We start from the raw sequence: 14,075 nt of genomic DNA, 5'->3' as shown, positions 1-14,075 counted from the left end.
GGCAACTTTTAGGATGTGAGCCCCATCAACCAAAGGCTGTACCAATACTTCTGAAAACCAAGAAATGATTTTGAAATCATTAGAAAAAAGTGATGACTGATAAGTACTAAAAATGATACCATCTGGCAAGGAGTTTCATAAGGTACACATAGCTTAGTTTTTATAGAGAATAAAAAGTGATTTTTAATTTTTAAAATTTATATGTTGATTCACATATACTTGTGACAATTAATATATTTTTAAATTTGCACCCCTAAATGAAGGCAGGCAAGAAGGAAGTTTAGAAGGTTATTGTAATAATGTTGGAAGTTACAAGGGGTAAAAAAGAAGGACCTGTTACAGGCAATACAATGGCACTAAATTCATATCTCTCGATACTACCCTGAATGTTAATGGGCTAAATGCCCCAATCAAAAGACACAGGGTATCAGAATGGATAAAAAAACAAAAACCATCTATATGTTGCCTACAAGAAACTCATCTTACACCCGAAGACACCTCCAGGTTTAAAGTGAGGGGGTGGAAAAGAATTTACCATGCTAATGGACATCAGAAGAAAGCAGGAGTGGCAATCCTTATATCAGATCAATTAGATTTAAGCCAAAGATTATAATAAGAGATGAGGAAGGACACTATATCATACTCAAAGGAACTGTCCAACAAGAAGATCTAACAATTTTAAATATCTATGCCCCTAACGTGGGAGCAGCCAACTATATAACCAATTAATAACAAAATCAAAGAAACACATCGACAAGAATACAATCATAGTAGGGGATTTTAACACTCCCCTCACTGAAATGGACAGATCATCCAAGCAAAAGATCAACAAGGAAATCAAGGCCTTAAATGACACACTGGACCAGATGGACATCACAGATATATTCAGAACATTTCATCCCAAAGCAACAGAATACACATTCTTCTCTAGTGCACATGGAACGTTCTCCAGAATAGATCACATTCTTGGTCCTAAATCAAGTCTCAACCGGTATCAAAAGATTGGGATCATTCCCTGCATATTTTCAGACCACAATGCTCTAAAGCTAGAACTCAATAACAAGAGGAAATTTGGAAAGAACCCAAACACATGGAGACTAAACAGCATCCTTCTAAAGAATGAATGGGTCAACCAGGAAATCAAAGAAGAATTGAAAAAAATTATGGAAACAAATGATAATGAAAACACAACAGTTCAGAATCTGTGGGACACAACAAAGGCAGTCCTGAGAGGAAAATATATAGCGGTACAAGCCTTTCTCAAGAAACAAGAAAGGTCTCAGGTACACAACCTAACCCTACACCTAAAGGAGCTGGAGAAAGAACAAGAAAGAAACCCTAAACCCAGCAGGAGAAGAGAAATCATAAAGATCAGAGCAGAAATCAATGAAATAGAAACCAAAAAAACAATAGAACAAATCAACGAAACTAGGAGCTGGTTCTTTGAAAGAATTAATAAGATTGATAAACCCCTGGCCAGACTTATCAAAAGAAAAGAGAGAGGACCCAAATAAATAAAATCATGAATGAAAGAGGAGAGATCACAACGAACACCAAAGAATACAGACAATTATAAGAACATACTATGAGCAACTCTACGCCAACAAATTTGACAATCTGGAAGAATGGATGCATTCCTAGAGACATATAAACTACCACAACTGAACCAGGAAGAAATAGAAAGCCTGAACAGACCCATAACCAGTAAGGAGATTGAAACAGTCATCAAAAATCTCCAAACAAACAAAAGCCCAGGGCCAGATGGCTTCCCGGGGGAATTCTACCAAACATTTAAAGAAGAACTAATTCCTATTCTCCTGAAAACTGTTCCAAAAAATAGCAATAGAAGGAAAACTTCCAACTCATTTTATGAGGCCAGCATCACCTTGATCCCAAACCAGACAAGGATCCCAACAAAAAAGAGAACTACAGACCAATATCCTTGATGAACACAGATGCAAAAATTCTCGCCAAAATACTAGCCAATAGGATTCAACAGTACATTAAAAGGATTATTCACCACAACCAAGTGGGATTTATTCCAGGGCTGCAAGGCTGGTTCAACATCCGCAAATCAATCAATGTGATACAACACATTAATAAAAGAAAGAACAAGAACCATATGATACTCTCCATAGATGCTGAAAAAGCATTTGACAAAGTACAGCATCCCTTCCTGATCAAAACTCTTCAAAGTGTAGGGATAGACGGCACATACCTCAATATTATCAAAGCCATCTATGAAAAACCCACCGCAAATATCATTCTCAATGGAGAAAAACTGAAAGCTTTTCCGCTAAGGTCAGGAACACGGCAGGGATGTCCGTTATCACCACTGCTATTCAACATAGTACTAGAAGTCCTAGCCTCAGCAATCAGACAACAAAAGGAAATTAAAGGCATCCAAATCGGCAAAGAAGAAGTCAAACTATCACTCTTCGCAGATGATATGATACTCTATGTGGAAAACCCAAAAGACTCCACTCCAAAACTGCTAGAACTTGTACAGGAATTCAGTAAAGTGTCAGGATATAAAATCAATGCACAGAAATCAGTTGCATTTCTCTACACCAACAACAAGACAGAAGAAAGAGAAATTAAGGAGTCCATCCCATTTACAATTGCACCCAAAACTATAAGATACCTAGGAATAAACCTAACCAAAGAGACTAAGAATCTATACTTAGAAAACTATAAAGTACTCATGAAAGAAATTGAGGAAGACACAAAGAAATGGAAAAATGTTCCATGCTCCTGGATTGGAAGAATAAATATTGTGAAAATGTCTATGCTACCTAAAGCAATCTACACATTTAATGCAATTCCTATCAAATACCATCCATTTTTTTCAAAGAAATGGAACAAATAATCCTAAAATTTATATGGAACCAGAAAAGACCTCGAATAGCCAAAGGAATATTGAAAAAGAAAGCCAAAGTTGGTGGCATCACAATTCCGGACTTCAAGCTCTATTACAAAGCTGTCATCATCAAGACAGCATGGTACTGGCACAAAAACAGACACATAGATCAATGGAACAGATAGAGAGCCCAGAAATGGACCCTCAACTCTATGGTCAACTCATCTTCGACAAAGCAGGAAAGAATGTCCAATGGAACAAAGACAGCCTCTTCAATAAATGGTGTTGGGAAAATTGGACAGCCACATGCAGAAAAATGAAATTGGATCATTTCCTTACACCACACACGAAAATAGACTCAAAATGGATGAAGGATCTCAATGTGAGAAAGGAATCCATCAAAATCCTCGAGGAAAACACAGGCAGCAACCTCTTCGACGTCAGCCGCAGCAACATCTTCCTAGGAACATCACCAAAGGCAAGGGAAGCAAGGGCAAAAAATGAACTTTTGGGATTTTATCAAGATCAAAAGCTTTTGCACAGCAAAGGAAACAGTGAACAAAACCAAAAGACAACTGACAGAATGGGAGAAGATATTTGCAAATGACATATCAGATAAAGGGCTAGTGTCCAAAATCTATAAAGAACTTAGCAAACTCAACACCCAAAGAACAAATAATCCAATCAAGAAATGGGCAGAGGACATGAACAGACATTTCTGCAAAGAAGACATCCAGATGGCCAACAGACACATGAAAAAGTGCTCCATATCACTCGGCATCAGGGAAATACAAATCAAAACCACAATGAGATATCACCTCACACCAGTCAGAATGGCTAAAATTAACAAGTCAGGAAATGACAGATGCTGGCGAGGATGCGGAGAAAGGGGAACCCTCCTACACTGTTGGTGGGAATGCAAGCTGGTGCAACCACTCTGGAAAACAGCATGGAGGTTCCTCAAAATGTTGAAAATAGAACTACCCTATGACCCAGCAATTGCACTGCTGGGTATTTACCCTAAAGATACAAACAATGTGATCCGAAGGGGCACGTGCACCCGAATGTTTATAGCAGCAATGTCTACAATAGCCAAACTATGGAAAGAACCTAGATGTCCATCTACGGACGAATGGATAAAGAAGATGTGGTATATATACACAATGGAATACTATGCAGCCATCAAAAGAAATGAAATCTTGCCATTTGCGACGACGTGGATGGAACTAGAGGGTATCATGCTTAGCGAAATAAGTCAATCGGAGAAAGATAACTATCATATGATCTCCCTGATATGAGGGAGAGGAGATGCAACATGGGGGGTCGAGGGGGTAGGAGAAGAGTAAATGAAACAAGATGGGATTGGGAGGGAGACAAACCATAAGTGACTCTTAATCTCACAAAACAAACTGAGGGTTGATGGGGGGAGGGGGTTGGGAGGGGGGGGGGGGTTATGGATATCGGGGAGGGTATGTGCTATGGTGAGTGTTGTGAAGTGTGTAAACCTGGCGATTCGCAGACCTGTACCCCTGGGGATAAAAATATATGTTTATAAAGCTGTAAAAAAAAAAAAAAAGAAAGAAAGGATGAATCCCCAAGTTTTGTAGCAACATGGACGGGACTGGAAGAGATTATGCTGAGTGAAATAAGTCAAGCAGAGAGAGTCAATTATCATATGGTTTCACTTATTTGTGGAGCATAACAAATAGCATGGAGGACAAGGGGAGATGGAGAGGAGAAGGGAGTTGAGGGAAATTGGAAGGGGAGGTGAACCATGAGAGACTATGGACTCTGAAAAACGATCTGAGAATTTTGAAGGGGTGGGGGGTGGGAGGTTGGGGGCACCAGGTGGTGGGTATTGTAGAGGGCACGGATTGCATGGAGCACTGGGTGTGGTGCAAAAATAATGAATACTGTTATGCTGAAAAAAATAAAAAATTAAAAAAAAAAAAAAAAAAAAAAAAAAAAAAAAGAAGGACCTGAAATAGAGAAGTAAGAGTAATAGGACTTGTTGACCAATTTGATGTTAGAAGAGGAGGTGCTAGGGTGTTTCTGACTTCAATGAACAGGGTAATATCACTTTTGAACATATTGAGTTTGAAGAACATGTGTAACATCCATATGAAAATATATAAAAAGTAATAACAATAATTATGTTATCATAAGAAAATATTTATAAATATTTATATTGGGCTACATAGTGTTCCATATTCTTTCAGATACTTTGATTTTCATACCACTCTAGTAAATATAGTAATACAAGATTATTACTAGAAGCTCCTTCTTACTGAGCCCTTACTATTCCTCCATTCAGCAAAGTTATCTGAGCCCTTCTGTCTGTCAGCAGGATAAATCCCTGCCTTCATGGAGCTGACCTTCTCATGGAGGAAGACAGACAATAATGAAATATATGTAAAGTAGAAAGTCAGGAACAGAGTCAGGGTTAAGTGGGTGGAATGTGATGGTGTAGTTTAAATAGGATGGTCAGAGAAGGAGGTACTTGAAGAGAATCCTGAAGGAAGGGAAAGAGTGATTCACATGATTGTCTTGGGAGGGGTCATTTTCAGCAGAGGGCACAGCAAGGGTAAAGATGGCAATATGCTTTTTGATATCTGAAGATCAGCAAAAAGACCAGTGTGGTTACCACAGACTAAGTGAAGGGGTGAGTCATAGAAGATTTGAGATCAAGTCAAAGTAGTTGGCAGAGGACACTCACACAGGGTCTTTTAAGGCCATGGTAGAATATTTGGATTTTACTCTAAGTCTTACATTTTAAAAGAACCACTTTAGCTCTGTATGGTTAAAAGACTCTAGGTCAGCAAGAATGGGAGAAAGAGACCAAGTTCTGAAGTTCTTGAGCTATTGGTAGCTTAGGCAGGAGATGATGATGGCTTGGGTTAGGATGTAATAGTGGGGGTGGTACTAGCAGTATGGATTTTAGATACATTTCCAGGGTAGAACCAATAGAATTTACTAAAAGTTAATTATGGGTGCATAAGAGGGAGAGAAAACTCATGCAAGATTTTTGGCCCTATTGACTCACTGGGTGAATGGTGAGACCCCTCAAAGAGAAGGTGAAGAGCAGGTTTGAAGGGGGACGATCTTGGGGTTTGGGTCTGGACCTGTGAAGTCTGAGATACTATATGCTAGATGCCTTTAAATCATTTCAATAGTCAGTCTAATATCTTCAAGGGAGATATGACCATTGTCCCTGTTTTATAGTTGCAAAAACTAAGGCTTTGAGATTTTCTTCAATTTAAGTTCTTATAACCAATGGGTTGGGACTAATCCTAGAGCTCAGCCAGCAGGCTGAGACAGTATAATATACTCAATGTGTTTAATTCAGAAGTATTTCTTGAAGGTCACTATGTACTTATTTATCATTCTTAGTTGATGTGACCAGGAAGGAAGGATTTAAATATGTTAACTTTTTGCTACCTTCCAGGAATTTGCATTGTTGAAAGGAAATGTAGATATAGTAGATGACACTAAAATTGTTGGACAATAGCTCAAAATAAGATAGCAGTAAAGATAACAATCACTGGAGTAATTTAGTATAAGGAAAAAAGTCAGTGAGGGACAGAACTGTGTGTGACTTGAGCTCCTTTCTGGAAGATATGAAGGAGGATTTTAATGAGAAGGTGTTGGATGGTCTTCAGGCCAGAAACCTGCATGGTATAGTCAGTATATGCCTGGGATACCACGGAGACCATTCAACTGGAGTAGAGAAAGAAAGAGATGGATGGGCAGAGGAGGGCCAAATTAGGCAGGGCTGTGAAAGCCAGGCAGAGCATCTTGGATTTTATCCCATAGGTAACTAGGAGCCAGTGATGGTTTCTAAGGCTAGAGCTGAAACATGGTCAACATTCAGCATTTCTTAACTAACATTTTCCTAGAGGGTTGCCAAACTCATATTGGCAACACTTATATTTTACTTATATTTGGTATTTTTCATTTGCAATAAAAGTGATCACATATAACATCTAGGTAGATATTTTGACATGCTAATTCCTTTTGGTTCCCAACTCATTCAAATAATACATTTTTGTCCAAAAAGGAGAAATTATAATGTGAGGTTATGAAAAGTCCATTTCCCTCTTAACATTCTTCCTAGCAACTCAGTTGTTTTCATTGGCTTTTATTAAAACAACCTTTGTGTGAACTGGCAATTTGTTTTGTAAATATCAATGAAAGCATATTTCAGAAAATGCAGTAATAAAAACCAACCCAATTTCAGAAATATGCTTGCTGCCAGACATCAGTCTTCAGCTCATATTATGAGTATTTCCAGTAAGTCTTAAGTACACATTAACATGAGAAATAGCTCACTGTTTAAGATCAAAAAAGTTGAAAAAGCCTTCACTGCCTCTCAAATATGGTTTAAGGATTCTGCCCAATACAATGTGTTTCCCTTTTTGATAAAATATATTCGTAATGATCAAATAGCTCATTTTAATTGAACATTTTCTCCCCCAAAAAACTGACTTAAACTCAGTTTATTATCATCATAATATCTACATGTTTAATAACTGTTTGTTTGACAGGTCTGGGATGTTAACATTTCAGCAATACATATCTTGATCCGTATCTACCTTATTAAATCTTTTCAAGAATTACAACTTTGTCCAAGATTTGAAGGAACTCTATTACTTTTTCAAATATGCAAAACTCAGCTATCGTCACTAAGCTACATTTAATAAGAGAAAAATATTTTTCCTCAACTGAAGTAGAGTAAGGAAAGACTACTAACTAAATTTTCTGAAGGATTTCCCCTTGAATGCCTCCTGGCTGGCAGAAGACATATCTGAGAAGTGAAACAGTATCATTGCATAGTTGTTTTCTAGGCATTGTCATAATTGTATTATGTATCTGTGGTGATGCTTTTTTATGTAGCTGTTTTCTGTCCCTTCCTTTTCTCTCAGAACACACCTCCACTGTCTACTAACTGTCCTGGTTTCCACAATATATATTTCTTCGTGTTTCAAAGTAAATCATGGAATTCATTCCATTAATATAGTTTGAGTGTGATACCTTGTGCCCACAACCATGCTAGTCATTGTGGGGTAGATACAAGGGGTATAAAGATGTTATTTGCTAGGAAGCAGCTCACATTATACTGCGCTCTATAAAACATGAATTGATAGCACATAATTCAAGGCATTCTGTAACTAAGTACTGAGTTATAACATAAAGCCTAGGGCCAAAGTGAGGGAAGATAAATCACTACATGTCTAAGAACCAGACCTTGAAATGCTTAGATTGTCAGTGGTGTGAAAGAGGCAGGTTAGTCCAGATACTTTGGGAGTCTCCATCTCTGAGTAAGCATAAAAAAAGAGGGCATTACCATATAGAGCAGCAATTTGTGTCTTTGATGCAAATATTAGTTACTTGAAAAGTATCCTACATTTCAATGTATAAAAACATACATTTAAAATGAAAATATAGCAATTGGAAGCAAGACCTCCTGAGTGTCATTAAGAATCTCAATATATTATGGTAGATGTTCCCAAATATTTTTAAGTATATAGATATTTATATTAAAGAAGAACTGAAGTCTTAATCAAGAAGTAAAATCTTAGTGATAAATTGTAAAGCAAATGACATTAAGTGTCCAGTCCCTTATGCTGGGCATTAGGGAACTAAAATCATAATTATACAATGAAATCAGTGAATTAGAATAGTGAAGCTGGTTGGGTTAAGGGGTATGTGGATTAAACTTTTTGTTGTTGTTGTTGTTTTTAATGTTTCTTTGTGGTGGGTCACAGCAAGCAAATGGAATAGTTGCTACGCCTAAAGATGGTCTTATGAGTTATGGCTGCCTTTTTGCTACACTTAAAAATGAGGCCTAAAACCAGGAACAAGTGAAAAAAAAAACCACACTCAGATATTCTGAAAATATGAAAGGATTTAACAAAATTAGCAAAATACCCAAAACTCTACCTGTGAGATATCTAAATCAACACAAACAAACTTTTGGGGAACCTAGAATTGTGAAGAACACATTTGAGGCAAAAGTCCATAATATTTTTAAGAAAAAAAAAAAGGATTTGTATCTGTCTTCTGAATATTTTCTATAGTGTTATCATGCTGTCACTTATCATAGAAAGCACTGTGATGTTCTTTTACCCTGTGTTGACACAAAAGTTCTGACCATAATACAAAATTCTAATTGAAACATGTAGCTCAGTCATTTTGAAGCTATGTGACATTACCCAGATACAGGCCTTGTGTAATCAGTAAGCTCCTAAAAGGAATGGCTACACTGAATAATTGTGGAAAATTTTCCTAAATTGTTATGAACAAAGTCTCTATTAATATCCACTTTCTCAGCATCACCTGTCATATAGTAAGCTTGGAAGAAATAGAAAGATCTGAACTGACTACAAATTCTCTTAGACCACAATGATATCAACAAAATGGCAGACTAGGCAGTTACAGGTCCTCCGTACCCACTGGAAACATTAGAAGAACAACTACAGACTGATAAAATAATTTTATAGGAGCTCTGAAACCAGTCAAAGATAAAGATCTAAAGTAACCAAGTGAATGCCCAATTAAGAAAAAGCCACATTCAATATGGTAGGAAATTTCATGGCACTTGTACTCTTCCTTGTCCCATCCTTTCTCCATGAGAAGGAATAGCCTTTTCAACAATTGGTGCTGGGAAAACTGGATATCCCATGCAAAAATATTACTAGGTTGGATGCTTATCTTACACCATATACAAAAATTAACTCAAAATGGATTACATATCTAAATTCAAGATTAAAACTATAAAAATCTTAGAGGAAAACATAGGGGAAAACCTTCATGACACTGGATTTGGTAGTGATTTCTTGGATATGACACCAATTGCAACAAAAGCAAAATCAGATAAATTGATCATCAGAATTAAAAACTTTGTGCATCAAAGGACACTGTCAACAGACTGAAGAGGAAACCAAGGAAGAGAAGAAAATATTTGCAAATCATACATCTCATAAAGGTTTAATATCCAGAATATATAAATTAGTCCTATAATTCAACAATAAAAAACAAAAACCAGAAAACAGAAAACCTCCACTAAAAACATGGGGAAAAGGGGGCACCTGGGCAGCTCAGTCAGTTAAATGTCTGACTTTGGTTCAGATCATGATCTTGGGGTCCTGGGATTGAGCCCCATGTTGGGTTCCCTGCTTATTGGGGAGTCTGGTTCTCCCTCTCCCTCTCCTTCTGCCCCTCCCCTGCACTCGTGTGTGCATGTTCTCTCTCAAATAAATAAATAAATAAAATCTTAAAAGAATATATGGGCAAAAGAAGATACACAATTTGGGGTGCCTGGGTAGCTCAGTTAGTTGAATGCCTGACTTTTGGTTTTGGCTCAGGTCATGCATGATCTCAGTGTTCTGGGATTGAGCCCCACATGGGGCTCCGCACTCAGCTTGGAGTCAGCTTGAGATTCTCTCCTTCGTCCCTTGCCCCACTTCACACTTGCTTTCTCTCTCTCTCTGTCAAATAAATAAATAAAATCTTAAAAGAAGATACAGAATTGGCCAAAAGTACCTAAAAAGATGCTTGATATCACTAATTATTAGGGAAATGCAAATTAAAACTACAATGAAATTGCACTTCACATTCATTAGGATGAGATATATATATATATATATATATATATATATATATATGAATTTTAAAGTATTGGTGAGGATGTGGAAACATTGGAACACTTGATGCATTGCTGGGGAGAATATAAAATGGTACAGCTACTGTGAAAAATATTATGGCAGTTCATCAAAAAATTAAACATAGAATTACCGCACTATCCAGCAATTCCCACTTCTAGACTTATACTAAAAAAAAAAAACTGTAAGTAGGAACAGGGACTCAAATAGATTTTTGTACATTTGTATTTTTTTTTGTAAAATGTGTACAATCCTATTAATAGCAACATTATTCACAATAGCCAAGAATTGGAAGCAAACCAAGTGGCCGTCAATGGATGAATAGATAAATAAAATGTACTCTGTACATACAATGGAATATTATTCAGCCTTAAAAACAAGGCAATCTTAATACATGCTACAACATGAATGAACCTTGAGGACATCATGCTAAGTGAAATAAGCCAGTCACAAAAAGACAAGACTGGATGATTATATTTACATGAAATACCTAAACTAGTTAAATTCATGGAGACATAAGATAGAATGGTGGTTGCCAGGAGCTGGGGGGAGAGGGGCATAGGGAATTCATTAAAGTGTATAGTTTCTTTTAAGATTTTATTTACTTATTTGTCAGAGAGAAAGAGAGAGAGCACAAGCTGGGGGAGTGGAAGGCAGAGGAAGAAGCAGGTTCCCCACTGAGCAAGGAGCCCCAAGCAAGACTCAATTCCAGGACCCTGGGATCATGACCTGAGCTGAAGGCAGACGCTTAACCAACTGAGCCACCCAGGCATTCCTAAAGGGTACATTTTCAATCAGGGAAGATGAAACAGTTCTGGAGATAGTTGATGATGATGGTTGAACAATATGAATGTACTCAATGTCGCCAAATAGTACATTTAAAAATGGTTGAAATGGGGTGCTTAGGTGGCTCAGTTGGTTCAGCACCTGCCTTTGGCTCAGATCATAATCCCAGGGTCCTGGCATTGAGCCTTGAATTAGGGTCTCTGCTCAGCAGAGACCCTGCTTCTCCCTCTCCCTCTGCCTACCACTCTGCCTATTTGTGCTCCCTCCCTCTCTCTGTCAAATAAATAAATAAAATCTTTTTAAAAATAAATAAAAAAATAAAAATGGTTGAAATGGCAAATTTCATGTTATTATATTTTACACTTCCCAAAATACAAATAAAAATATCTTAGACCACGCTGTCTCTAGATAGCGCCTTCAGTCACCGAATGCTTAGGTTAAACACCTTTTCCTCTCATGTGACCAATAGAGGCTGCCTTGACAGTTGCATGAAAATATTTTATCTTTAAAAGAATCTTTAACTCCTTAATGCTGCTGGAGATCATAAACATAATGTCTTTGTCATGTACAAGTCCACACTAAGATGTGTTTTTAAAATCTTATTGCCACTGTGCCTAAATATTTCTTTATCTAATTTGAGGTGTGATATTTAATGTATATTAATAAGACAAATGTTTTATATACACAGATAGCAAGTTAGTAAATGACTATTTGGTGGGATTAATTCAGGAGTAATATTTACCAGAAGCAGTCTAATCCACATCTCTCTTTCTCAATTTAAATGTTCCAGATTTATTTAAAGCATGGCCTCCTTACCCAAAATAATCACTCTCCTTCATTTTACCTACTTGAATTCTCCCCATTCTTTAGGGCCTAGCTAAAGGCAAGTTATTTTACAAAACATTTCCTGACAATCCCAGCCCAAATTCATCTTTCTAACTTCTAGTCTCTGTCTAGTCATTTAGTGCTTAGTAACAGACTGCCTTGTATTATTTGCTATCATTTCATGTTTTAGGACCAACTAACATGTACTAAAAAAGGAGCAATTCGGGGGTCTGGATGGCTTGGTCTGTTGAGTGTCTGATTCTTGTTTTCTGCCAAGGTCATGACCAGGTTGGGCTCTGTACTCAGCATGGAGTTTGCTTGAGATTCTTTTCTCTCTCTCTCTGCCTCTCTCCACCAATAAACAAAAAAAGAAACAAACAAATACAATCTTTAAAAAAAATTAGCAAATAACCCAACCTGAAAGGACAGCCCAAAATACGGATACAAGGTAGATTCATTGAAACCAAATTGTAAATTTGTTGGTTCTCTTTTAAGTCTAGTGCAGCTCCCTGTGAACATGAGTTCTATATACTACTGATGTGAATTCTTTAATCAGCTAATTCTAAAAACCGGCTGATGGAAGACTGAAAGACTTCCTTTTCTCTCAACCCCCAGCACATGCACACACACACATACACACAACTATACATAATGTCACACAATATTTCCATGAATAATAACTGTACAGAAGGAAACTGTGGGTGCCAAGGCAAAACATTTTTTGAGTACCCACTATGTGCACTTGGCTAAACCCTGTGAATAAGGAATTCACACCTCTATAGTCAGCTTTAACCTCAATTCAGAGTCTATTACATTGGTGGTTAAGACATGCCTCTGGGCATTGGACTGCTGGGTTAATCCAGGAATTTTCCTCTTGGAGCAGACATGAAATCAAACTGAGAAAAAAAAATATATGAGAGGAGACGGAGGGCAGTTGTCTTCCCCTGCTATTAAAAAACATGTATTTAACAAACTGAAGAAGTTCATCCTTTGTAGTTAAGACTACGTATTATTTTGAGTTCAAATTCTTTCTTTTAATATGTAAGATTTATTGAAATTATACTGTTTGAGCAGAACTGAGAAAGCTGAGTATTATTTCAGGTTTTCAAGCCATAAGGAAAAATAGTGCCTTTAGGTTTTCCATTCAACTAGGAAAATTATAGCTTCATATTTGCAACACTAAAGCTAATGCAGTGTCAGCACCTCCATCAAATTCTGTTGTTCAGCAGTTTATAATTCAAGCAGAAAGTTTCACTCCAAGCCCGAACTTGGCCTTCACAATCCCAAAGCAAATGGAGAAAAAGCTATTTTGGCTAGGGCTGACTTATAAAAGCAAAAGAGACGGTGCTTATACAGACTATTTTGAAAAACATCTTTCAGAATCTGAGAATGTAATTGAGAATTACTGAGCTGACATCCTTCATTCTTAAAGTTAAAGAAATAACCCCAAATTCCATGATGTCATGTCAGCATCAGCAGAATCTTAGCCACTTTCATGAAATTCTTCATCAGGTAGAATTCCCTGTCAGACGGAATTACCTTTCTTAGAGAAAAAAGCAGTACAGTAGAAAATAAGGACAAATAAGACTTTGGATATGTTTTTCCCTTAAGTGCTGATTCTCTAGTGCACTATCCACACACAGAAGATGAAAAAAGATTTTTTTTTTTTTTTTTCAGTTTTTAACATACATTGGAATGGCAGACTGGAATTCCCAGAATCAGCCTTTCTCCATCTAAATGTTATCTTGGACTCAGAAACAATTAAGTGTAGAAGTGGATACCTGCAACAGGTGAGAGGAGCTATTGGCCTCCCCAGTGAACTAAATGTTGGTGGGTGTGAGTGGGGTAGGGAGCTAGTCCGTTGGGACTGCTGTGCAATTTAAAGTCCTCTGGCAGGTGGGTTACAGACTGCCTGGTTCCTTTTTGCTACCCTACGGATGCCT

At 37.3% G+C, this 14,075-nt stretch overlaps 1 protein-coding gene across 1 annotated transcript in view; it reads right to left on the bottom strand.

The window, feature by feature from the left end:
* Positions 1 to 14,075, bottom strand: part of SPAG17 (sperm associated antigen 17) — a 254,989-nt gene that overhangs the window by 240,104 nt on the left and 810 nt on the right. The gene's annotated exons all lie outside the window — the stretch shown is intronic.

The sequence above is a fragment of the Lutra lutra genome, chromosome 4 (genome assembly GCF_902655055.1).
Source record: "Lutra lutra chromosome 4, mLutLut1.2, whole genome shotgun sequence".
In the NCBI taxonomy this organism is placed as follows: Eukaryota; Metazoa; Chordata; class Mammalia; order Carnivora; family Mustelidae; genus Lutra; species Lutra lutra.
This window is presented reverse-complemented; position numbering and strand designations above follow the sequence as displayed.